Here is an 11607-nt window from a genome sequence, read left to right as displayed (position 1 = left end):
TTTACGTAGGTTAGCTAAGAGCCTAGGGCGAACGGTGCACATATTTTTTGAATTTTCTTTTACTGACCGAATTATGGTTTAACCATCCTAATACATATATTTTGTATTTTGTTTGTTAATGATTAAATGCAAAAAAAAAGAATGGACAGATCCACAAGTGACTAACAACACATGAAAACTCGAACAATTGTACAACGAAGCCATTTGTCACTATTTTTATTTTCTTTTGGAGCGAATGTCCGTAAAGCAAAAATCACGTGCTTACAGCTGCCCCTCTTTGCACGGAGACACGAAGGGTTTTCGCGCAAAGATAAAGCGAGCGATTTTTGCCCGTCCGAATACTCCGTGTGAAGCATTTTTGAAAAAGATTTGACCGAACCTTTGCTTCGGAGGTTTCCTACATATCCTGGGCTGAACAGGAATCAGGTCAATGTAGTTCGGGAAATTTTGGTAGCTGGGACTACCATGTGACTGTATTGCTTGCTGTTGTTGTGCGCTGTTGCATGCTGCTGTAGGATGCTACTGCTCAACCGATCTCCCTATTACATTGCTCTAAAAGGAAAAACAAGAAGTTAAGCTAGAGTATGAGGTCTCATCTATCTCCCACTTGTTCTTGTTGTCTTGCTTTCTTGTCGGCTAATGCTTTCCTCTGACGCCTGTATTTTGTGAACTTGGAGATGATGCTGATCCTTCGCTGACGTTTGAATGCCAGTTTTCGTCACTTTGCTTGACCCGCTGGGGATACGACTTTCTTCTTTAAATCTTTCAATGGTTTCCTCAGTGGTATGGCTTTTCATCAGAATTGTTATGTTGGGCATGCCATAGCGTTCCCAAACTGCTCTTTTGAGACGCGTTCCTTCTTCCCTTTGAATGTGCGCTTGCTTTTGCAGTTGTCTGCTTCTTGGTGCTGAGGATTTTATTGTTTCCCGTTTGGGGATCTCTGTCGTAACCTTCCGTCTTCAGGTGGGGTGACTGATTCCAAAATCTAGAGCTGAATGTATTCCCGCATTATACTGGTGGGCGACCTAGAACTTAAATGTATTCCCGCATTATACTGGTGGGCGACCTAGAAAAAGTATTCCCGCATTATACTGGTGGGCGACCTAGAACTTAAATGTATTCCCGCATTATACTGGTGGGCGACCTAGAACTTAAATGTATTCCCGCATTATACTGGTGGGCGACCTAGAACTTAAATGTATTCCCGCATTATACTGGTGGGCGACCTAGAACTTAAAAGTATTCCCGCATTATACTGGTGGGCGACCTAGAACTTAAAAGTATTCCCGCATTATACTGGTGGGCGACCTAGAACTTAAATGTATTCCCGCATTATACTGGTGGGCGACCTAGAACTTAAATGTATTCCCGCATTATACTGGTGGGCGACCTAGAACTTAAAAGTATTCCCGCATTATACTGGTGGGCGACCTAGAACTTAAAAGTATTCCCGCATTATACTGGTGGGCGACCTAGAACTTAAATGTATTCCCGCATTATACTGGTGGGCGACCTAGAACTTAAAAGTATTCCCGCATTATACTGGTGGGCGACCTAGAACTTAAATGTATTCCCGCATTATACTGGTGGGCGACCTAGAAAAAGTATTCCCGCATTATACTGGTGGGCGACCTAGAACTTAAATGTATTCCCGCATTATACTGGTGGGCGACCTAGAACTTAAATGTATTCCCGCATTATACTGGTGGGCGACCTAGAACTTAAATGTATTCCCGCATTATACTGGTGGGCGACCTAGAACTTAAAAGTATTCCCGCATTATACTGGTGGGCGACCTAGAACTTAAATGTATTCCCGCATTATACTGGTGGGCGACCTAGAACTTAAAAGTATTCCCGCATTATACTGGTGGGCGACCTAGAACTTAAAAGTATTCCCGCATTATACTGGTGGGCGACCTAGAACTTAAATGTATTCCCGCATTATACTGGTGGGCGACCTAGAACTTAAAAGTATTCCCGCATTATACTGGTGGGCGACCTAGAACTTAAATGTATTCCCGCATTATACTGGTGGGCGACCTAGAACTTAAAAGTATTCCCGCATTATACTGGTGGGCGACCTAGAACTTAAATGTATTCCCGCATTATACTGGTGGGCGACCTAGAACTTAAAAGTATTCCCGCATTATACTGGTGGGCGACCTAGAACTTAAATGTATTCCCGCATTATACTGGTGGGCGACCTAGAACTTAAAAGTATTCCCGCATTATACTGGTGGGCGACCTAGAACTTAAAAGTATTCCCGCATTATACTGGTGGGCGACCTAGAACTTAAATGTATTCCCGCATTATACTGGTGGGCGACCTAGAACTTAAAAGTATTCCCGCATTATACTGGTGGGCGACCTAGAACTTAAAAGTATTCCCGCATTATACTGGTGGGCGACCTAGAACTTAAAAGTATTCCCGCATTATACTGGTGGGCGACCTAGAACTTAAATGTATTCCCGCATTATACTGGTGGGCGACCTAGAACTTAAAAGTATTCCCGCATTATACTGGTGGGCGACCTAGAACTTAAAAGTATTCCCGCATTATACTGGTGGGCGACCTAGAACTTAAAAGTATTCCCGCATTATACTGGTGGGCGACCTAGAACTTAAATGTATTCCCGCATTATACTGGTGGGCGACCTAGAACTTAAAAGTATTCCCGCATTATACTGGTGGGCGACCTAGAACTTAAATGTATTCCCGCATTATACTGGTGGGCGACCTAGAACTTAAAAGTATTCCCGCATTATACTGGTGGGCGACCTAGAACTTAAAAGTATTCCCGCATTATACTGGTGGGCGACCTAGAACTTAAATGTATTCCCGCATTATACTGGTGGGCGACCTAGAACTTAAAAGTATTCCCGCATTATACTGGTGGGCGACCTAGAACTTAAAAGTATTCCCGCATTATACTGGTGGGCGACCTAGAACTTAAATGTATTCCCGCATTATACTGGTGGGCGACCTAGAACTTAAAAGTATTCCCGCATTATACTGGTGGGCGACCTAGAACTTAAATGTATTCCCGCATTATACTGGTGGGCGACCTAGAACTTAAAAGTATTCCCGCATTATACTGGTGGGCGACCTAGAACTTAAATGTATTCCCGCATTATACTGGTGGGCGACCTAGAGCTTAAATGTATTCCAATTGTTTCCCCGTTCTTCCGAGAAAATTTCGACAATCGGCAGAAAATTTTCTGCCCCGGTTTTTGGTAACTTCCATGGCATTGCATCTTGTTGCCGTCATCAATTCTTTGCTCTCCTGCAAAAGACAAAAGGTTTTAGTCAGTTTTAATCGTGGGGGTAGAGGGTGCCTTTCTGGCGAGCCATTTTTCTCTCTCCCCTTTTCTTGCTCTTTGTCCCCATAATTGGTTGGCAGGCAAAGTTGCCTGTTGGGGATCTCTAGCCTGCTGGGGATATGGTTTTCAATTTATCCCCTTTTCTGCTTTCTTTTAAAACACATGATGTGGGAGTCTGCTTCTAACTCCCGAAACCACTCCCTTTGGAGCTTACTTCTTCCAACATTTCCGAGCACAGTCCCTGCATCGCCTGGGGCCGGCCTTTTAAGACTGTTTGTATTACCCTGCATTGGGTGAATTTCCCTTCGGTTTCTGGTAGTAAGCTTTGAAAAATCCTTTAAAGAACACTTTTTTAGGAAAAGAAAATAAAGATATGGAAAAGAGAAAATCTTTCTGAACCAATCTTTTGTGGGAGGAGACAATCAAAAGAACTTATCTGGATGACACAACTGGTCCCCGTGATCATGACATGCACCATAGATTCCCGACCCAGTCTATTTGTATCAATTGATTTGTCCGACGGGCTGACTTGCTGGGGATGATAAATGGATGTTCATCTTGTTGCGAATGTGGTAGGTTTCGCTGCTCTATCTTGTCGCCTCATAGTGCCCTTCGAGGGGTTTTCACTAATGAGACTCTCTCTTTTCTCTCATCTCCCGGCGCCTTATGGTGCCTGTGAAGGTTTTCACCAATAAGACTCTCTCATTTCATTTCCCTCATCTTACATCGCCTCTCGGTGCCTGTGAAGGTTTTCACCGATGAGACTCTCTCATTTTATTTCTTTTCGAGGAATCGGGGTGTTGTAGATATGATCCTCTCTTCTGGAGATTCTTTTGACTATCAACTCATTCCCAGTCTTACGATCCTTTTCTTTGCTGGGGATCGGTGTATCATTCTCGGCCTTATTTGCCGGATTTGGCATCTCTCGAACATTGATCGGGAGGTCTTTTGGATGTCGATGTTGGTTTTGGTGTGGGATTGAAGGAAGGCTACAACTTTTGGAAACAAAAAAAAAAAAAAAAAATGAAAACAACTTGGAGGGTGATGTGCTACAACTTTTGGAATCAAACCTTTGTTGGAACTTAAAACATAACTTCTGCCCCAGTTTTCTTGCTTGGGGAATTTATTTATTTTTTACTTTTATGTTGTGCTACGTGCATTACGCACGCTGTGTCTATTATGCATACTATGTACATTATGCATCCTATATTTATTATGATGCATACTATGACCGAGCCGTGAGGCGCCTACGTATCCTCTTTGAGGAATCAGGTCAAACGTAGTTCCCACGGTTTTGTATTTCTTTATGATTTCATCTTCTTTTTCTTCTTCTTTTTCTTTTTTTTTTTTTTTTTTTTTTTCATGTCCTTTCCATTAGTGATTCCAAAAGAGGGGTATGAAAGGATTACTTAAGGCTCAAAGGGGGAAGCAAGGGTTAAACAGTGTTTGGATAGAAGAAAGAATTGCCTCCGTCATCTCATTATCCATCAAATGCCAAATACAAACAAATAAACCAAAAATTGCCATAATTAAAGAAATTACGCATAATATCTCTTGACTGCATCTGAATTGATAGCCATGTCGACACATCTACCTTCGATATCTGTCAAACACAGAGCGCCGTTGGACAATACTCTGGTCACGATATAAGGCCCTTGCCAATTTGGGGCGAATTTGCCTTTTGCTTCGACCTGATGTGGGAGGATCTTCTTTAACACCTGCTGCCCTACCTCAAACTTCCTGGGGCGCACCTTCTTGTTATATGCTCTTGCCATTCTCTTCTGATACAGTTGACCATGGCACACTGCTGCCAATCTTTTCTCATCTATCAGGCTCAACTGTTCCAATCGAGCTTTTACCCATTCATCATCATCAATCCCGGCTTCAGCGACAATTCGGAGGGATGGAATTTCGACCTCCGTTGGTATCACGGCCTCAGTTCCATACACCAACAAATAAGGAGTTGTGCCTATGGAGGTCCGGACGGTAGTGCGGTACCCCAACAAAGCAAAGGGTAATTTCTCGTGCCATTGTCTGGACCCTTCCACCATTTTTCGTAGTATCTTCTTGATATTCTTATTGGCTGCTTCGACTGCTCCATTCGCCTTGGGACGATATGGGGTGGAATTGCGGTGTGTAATCTTGAATTGTTGGCACACCTCTCTCATCAGGCTGCTATTAAGATTCGCGCCGTTATCCGTAATGATCACTTTTGGGATCCCAAATCTGCAGATGATATGGGAGTGAACAAAGTCCACCACCGCCTTCTTGGTTACCGATTTGAAGGTTTTAGCCTCCACCCATTTGGTGAAGTAATCAATGGTCACTAGAATGAACCTATGACCGTTGGACGCTGCTGGCTCGATGGGCCCAATGACATCCATGCCCCATGCTACAAACGGCCAGGGTGCTGACATCGTATGTAACTCTGTTGGCGGAGAATGAATCAAATCTCCATGTATCTGGCACTTATGGCATTTCCTTACGAAAGTGATACAGTCGTGTTCCATGGTTAGCCAATAACACCCTGTTCGAAGGATCTTTCTTGCCAATACATATCCGCTCATGTGTGGCCCACAAACTCCGGCATGTACTTCCGCCATAACCGTCGTTGCCTGCCCGGCATCTATGCATCTCAACAACCCCAAATCCGGGGTTCTTTTGTACAATACTCCTCCACTGAGGAAGAAACCATTCGACAAACGCCGAAGGGCTCTTTTTTGGTCTCCAGAGGCATGTTCTGGATATATCCCCATTCTGAGATATTCCTTGATATCATGAAACCAGGGTTCGCCATCTGCTTCTTCTTCTATGGTATTGCAGTAGGCGTGCTGATCACGGACTTGGATATGCAGAGGATCAACATACATTTTGTCAGGGTGGTGCAGCATTGATGCTAAGGTGGCTAAAGCATCTGCAACCTCATTGTGAACTCTCGGGATGTGTTTGAACTTCACCGATCGAAATTGCTTGCTCAGATCATGCAAGCATTGTCGGTATGGTATGAGCTTCAGATCTCGTGTTTCCCATTCACCCTGAATTTGATGTACCAAGAGGTCCGAGTCTCCCAAGACCAAGACGTCTTGGACATCCATGTCAGCAGCCAAGCGCAGACCCAGAATGCAAGCCTCATATTCGGCCATATTGTTAGTGCAATAGAAGCGCAGTTGGGCCGTAACAGGATAATGCCGTCCTGTTTCAGAGATGAGTACTGCCCCTATTCCCACCCCTTTTGCATTTGCCGCTCCATCAAAGAAAAGCTTCCAACCCGGTTCCTCGGGTAATTCCAACTCATTTGTATGCATCACCTCTTCGTCAGGAAAATACGTTCTTAAAGGCTCGTATTTTTCGTCAACGGGATTCTCTGCCAAATGGTCTGCTAGTGCCTGGGCTTTCATGGCCGTCCTTGTTACGTAGATGATATCAAACTCTGTGAGCAGAATTTGCCACTTTGCCAACCTTCCCGTGGGCATAGGTTTCTGAAAGATATACTTCAATGGGTCCAAGCGGGATATGAGATAAGTAGTATATGAGGACAGGTAGTGCTTCAACTTCTGAGCTACCCAAGTCAGGGCGCAGCATGTTTTCTCGAGTTGAGTGTACTTGACCTCATGCACTGTGAATTTCTTGCTAAGATAGTAGATGGCCTGCTCCTTCCTTCCTGTGTCATCATGTTGCCCCAGTACACAACCAAATGAATTTTCCAAGACTGTCAGGTAAAGGATTAGGGGTTTCCCGGGCTTAGGCGGGACCAACACGGGTGGATTAGACAGATACCCTTTGATTTGGTCGAAAGCCTCTTGACACTCTGTCGTCCAACCTTCTGCAGCATCCTTTCTCAGTAGCCGAAATATGGGCTCACAAGTTGCTGTGAGTTGAGCGATGAACCTGCTGATGTAATTGAGTCTACCCAGCAAACTCATTACCTCTGTTTTGTTCCTTGGCGGTGGCAAATCTCGGATGGATTCAATTTTGGATGGGTCTAACTCAATCCCCCGTCGACTGACGATGAATCCTAGCAACTTTCCTGATGGAACCCCGAATGCGCATTTGGCCGGGTTAAGCTTGATATCATACCTCCGGAGTCTTTGGAAAAATCTCCTTAGGTCTGCCACATGGTCCTCCTGACGCCAAGATTTGATGATCACATCATCGACGTACACCTCTATTTCTTTGTGTATCATGTCATGAAACACAGCAGTCATTGCTCGCATGTACGTTGCCCCAGCGTTCTTTAAACCGAACGGCATTACCCGATAGCAGTAGGTTCCCCATGGCGTAATAAATGCTGTCTTCTCAGCATCCTCCTCATCCATTAGGATCTGATGATAACCCGCATAGCAATCCACAAAGGATCCGATCTCGCGCCCAGCGCAATTATCGATCAGGATATGAATGTTGGGTAACGGGAAATTGTCCTTGGGACTTGCTTTGTTGAGGTTGCGGTAGTCGACGCACACCCTGATTTTTCCATCCTTCTTTGGGACTGGTACCACATTGGCCAACCATTCGGGATACCGAGTGACCCGAATGACCTTCGATTGTAATTGCTTGATCACTTCTTCTTTGATCTTTACACTCATTTCTGTTTTAAATTTCCTTAGTTTTTGCTTGACCGGAGGGCATGCCGGGTCAGTGGGCAATTTGTGAACCACTAAATTGGTGCTCAATCCAGGCATATCATCATATGACCATGCAAAAACATCTTTGAATTCCCTGAGAGTTTCGATCAATTCTGCTTTGACATTTGGCTCAATGTGGATGCTAATTTTGGTCTCTTGGATGATATCAGCGTCTCCTAGGTTCACAGCCTCAGTGTCATTTAGGTTAGGCTTGGGTTTCTCTTCAAATTGGCACAGTTCTCGATTTATTTCTTCGAAGGCTTCTCCTTCGTCACATTCGGATTCATTATCACAAACGACCTCTTGCATTGTTGAGTCAGATTCAGATTGATTTATTAGACTAGGTCGAAGATCCGCTGTGCATGCCATGTCATTAGGACCAGTAAAAAGAGAACTGTTCAGAAAGAAAAAGAACAAAACCAGAAATTAAAATGGGACAAAAGAAAAGAACTTTATTAAATTTGCAGGATAAAAAGGGTTCACACTTTTACAAAACGAAAGTAAAATTGGGATTACACCCTTGAATAATCCGATCAAACAAACAAACAAACAAAACATTAATCAAAGCCTACTACCAAGACTCCCCTCGGACAGGAAGAGGAGTAACCGTCCAATTGTTGGTCTTGGCCTCAGGCCCCACAAATTGTATCTCTGCCCTGCTGGAACCCTCTCCAGCTTCCACCACACTGACATCCGCGAATAGTCTCTCAAAACTCTGATTCAGGTCTTCATTTATGCCGATCAAAGGTCCTTGAATCTTTGGGATCGCTGACCCCTTGGCACTAGCTTTAACAAAAGACCTCGAGAGTCGTGGTACTGGTTTAGGCAGAAACCAGACCCTCTTCTTCATTTTTCGCGCTTGCTTCCTGTCTGCTGGGGTTGGTTTGAACCCCAACCCGAAAGTTTCCAGATTCTTAGGAAGGGAGACAGGTTGGACTATCCCTTGAAGTTCAACTCCCAGGCCTTTTCCCGGCACAAACCCATTACCCAGCATCTCCGATACCATCATGACTGTCGCGGCAGCTACCCTAGGGTGCGGGATGATTTCTCCTTCAGAGATTTTGTTGGCCGACCCTGTATCGAGAATCTGGTAGACCCAAGGACCCTTGTCATCAGTGGTCTCTATGAAAGGCACAATGGTTCCGCCCATGGTGCATGTTGTATCCTCACCGTGCAACACGACCTCTTGTCTTTCCCACTCGAACTTCACTGCCTGATGTAGGGTGGAAGGCACCGCTTTAGCTGCATGAATCCAAGGTCGTCCTAACAGCAAATTGTAAGATACCGTGGCGTCCAATACCTGGAATTCCATGGTAAACAGGACCGGGCCAATGGTTAGTTCAAGTACAACATCCCCCACAGTGGCTGTTCCGTTTCCGTCAAACCCTCGGACACAGATGCTATTCTCCCGGATTCTTCCATGGTCAATCTTTAACTGGTCCAGGGTGGATAATGGACAAATATTGGCGCTTGAGCCGTTATCCACTAATACTCGGGTTACCACCGAGTCTTCACATTTGACAGCTAGGTATAGAGCTTTGTTGTGCTCTGTACCTTCCACCGGCAGGTCATCATCTGAGAATGTCACTCTGTTCACCTCGAAAATCTTGCTGGCAATGGTTTCCAGGTGGTTTACAGAAATCTCACTGGGTACATGGGCCTCGTTCAATATTTTTAACAGGGCTCGGCGATGTTCCTCGGAATGGAGGAGTAATGACAATAGTGAGATCTGGGCAGGTGTTTTTCTCAGCTGCTCAACCACAGAATAGTCTTGCACTTTCATCTTCCTCAGGAAGTCTTCGGCCTCTTCTTCTGACACTGGCTTCTTGGTTGCCACTGGGTTGGTTTTCCTTAACTCCATCGGAGCAAAACATCGACCTGATCGAGTCAGCCCTTGCGCTTCACAACTGACTTCTTCCACCTGTTTTCCTTGGTACGTTACCACTGCTTTTTCATATTTCCAGGGGACAGCCCTGCTGTCAAGCATTGGCAGTTGGACCACCGGCTTTATGGTTACCCGTTCTCTACATACCCCTATCAACACGACCGCCGGTGTGGGCAGGATCCCTGGTATTACCAACTTGCTTGGCTCGGGTTTGCTTGCTATGACGGACGGGTTCTTCCCCCATAATACTACCGGCTTGACACCTTCTCCCTGCGACTGTGCATTTGTTCCTCCCCTGGTTAAGACTTCTTTTGGGGCAGCTTGGATCATCATCACTGTTTGTGAGGGTTTTCTTAATTCACCTCCCTCACATACCAACTCAATCATGTGAGCTTCGTGGTGCGCTGGCAGTGGATTTTGGTTGATGTTAGGAGTCTCCGGTGTCTGGACCTCGATCTTATTGGTGTCAATAAGATCCTGTATGGCATGCCTTAACTTCCAACACTTCTCGGTATCGTGCCCGAGCATCCCTGAACAGTATTCACAACTGATTGAACGATCCAAATTCTGAGGCGGGGGATTTGGTTCCCGAGTATGGACGGGACTAACCAAACCCAATTGCCGCAGCTTGTGGAACACAGCGGTGTAGGTTTCTCCCAGTTCGGTGAAGGTTCTTTGCTTCCGCAACCTGTCATTTCTGGCATCTGGATTTCCCCGGAAACCTGCCCCTGAAGGATTTCTATATGCCCTTGGTGGAGGGTAAGTGTTTTGTGGTGGTGCATATATGTTCTGGGGAGCCGGTGCGCGCCATTGTGGGCGAACCGGAGGCTGAGTGTATACCTGGGCTTGGTGTACGGAACAATGTGGTTCTCGAGGTGGATAGAAATTTTGTGGTGGGTTGTATGGATAGTTTGACCTGTGAGGCCTGGGTTGGTTGTAGTGTGGCCTGCCAGCCCTGGACCAACTGCCTGCCTCGATCGTGGCAACCTCTTCTTTCTTTCTTCTTAGCGCACCTCCCGTGCCGCTTTGAATAGCCTGGGTCGTGGCCTTAAGTGCCGAATAGTTTAAGATCTTGTCCGACCTCAAACCTTCTTCTATCATGACCCCTATTTTGACTACCTCGTTGAAAGATTTTCCAACCGTTGTCACCAAGTGACCAAAGTAGGTTGGATCCAATGTCTGCAAAAAGTAGTCTACCATTTCTCCCTCTCTCATGGGAGGATCGACCCTAGCTGCTTGTTCTCTCCAACGGAACCCGAACTCGCGAAAACTTTCCCCGGGTTTCTTCCCAGTCCTCAATAACGTGAGACGGTCAGGGACTATCTCTAGATTGTACTGGAAATGACCTGCAAAAGCCTGTGCCAGATCATCCCACGTGTACCACCTGCTGAAATCCTGCCTGGTATACCATTCCAGCGCAGATCCGCTCAGACTTTGGCCGAAGTAAGCTATCAAAAGCTCATCCTTGCCTCCTGCCCCTCTCATTTTGCTACAGAACCCCCGCAAATGTGCCATGGGATCACCGTGCCCTTCATATAAATCAAACTTGGGCATCTTGAACCCAGCCGGGAGTTGGACATCTGGGAAAGGGCACAGATCTTTGTATGCCACGCTGACTTGATTGCCCAGCCCGTGCAAGTTTCTGAAGGATTGCTCCAGGCTTTTGAACTTTCTTAACACTTCATCCTGTTCTGGGGCCTTAACAGGCTTCTCAACCTCTGCCGGTACTTCCAAATGGGGATTGTAAACCTGTGGTTCCGGTGCGTGGAATGTAGGCT

The sequence above is a fragment of the Nicotiana sylvestris genome, chromosome 8 (assembly GCF_000393655.2).
Source record: "Nicotiana sylvestris chromosome 8, ASM39365v2, whole genome shotgun sequence".
Classification (NCBI taxonomy): Eukaryota; Viridiplantae; Streptophyta; class Magnoliopsida; order Solanales; family Solanaceae; genus Nicotiana; species Nicotiana sylvestris.
This window is presented reverse-complemented; position numbering follows the sequence as displayed.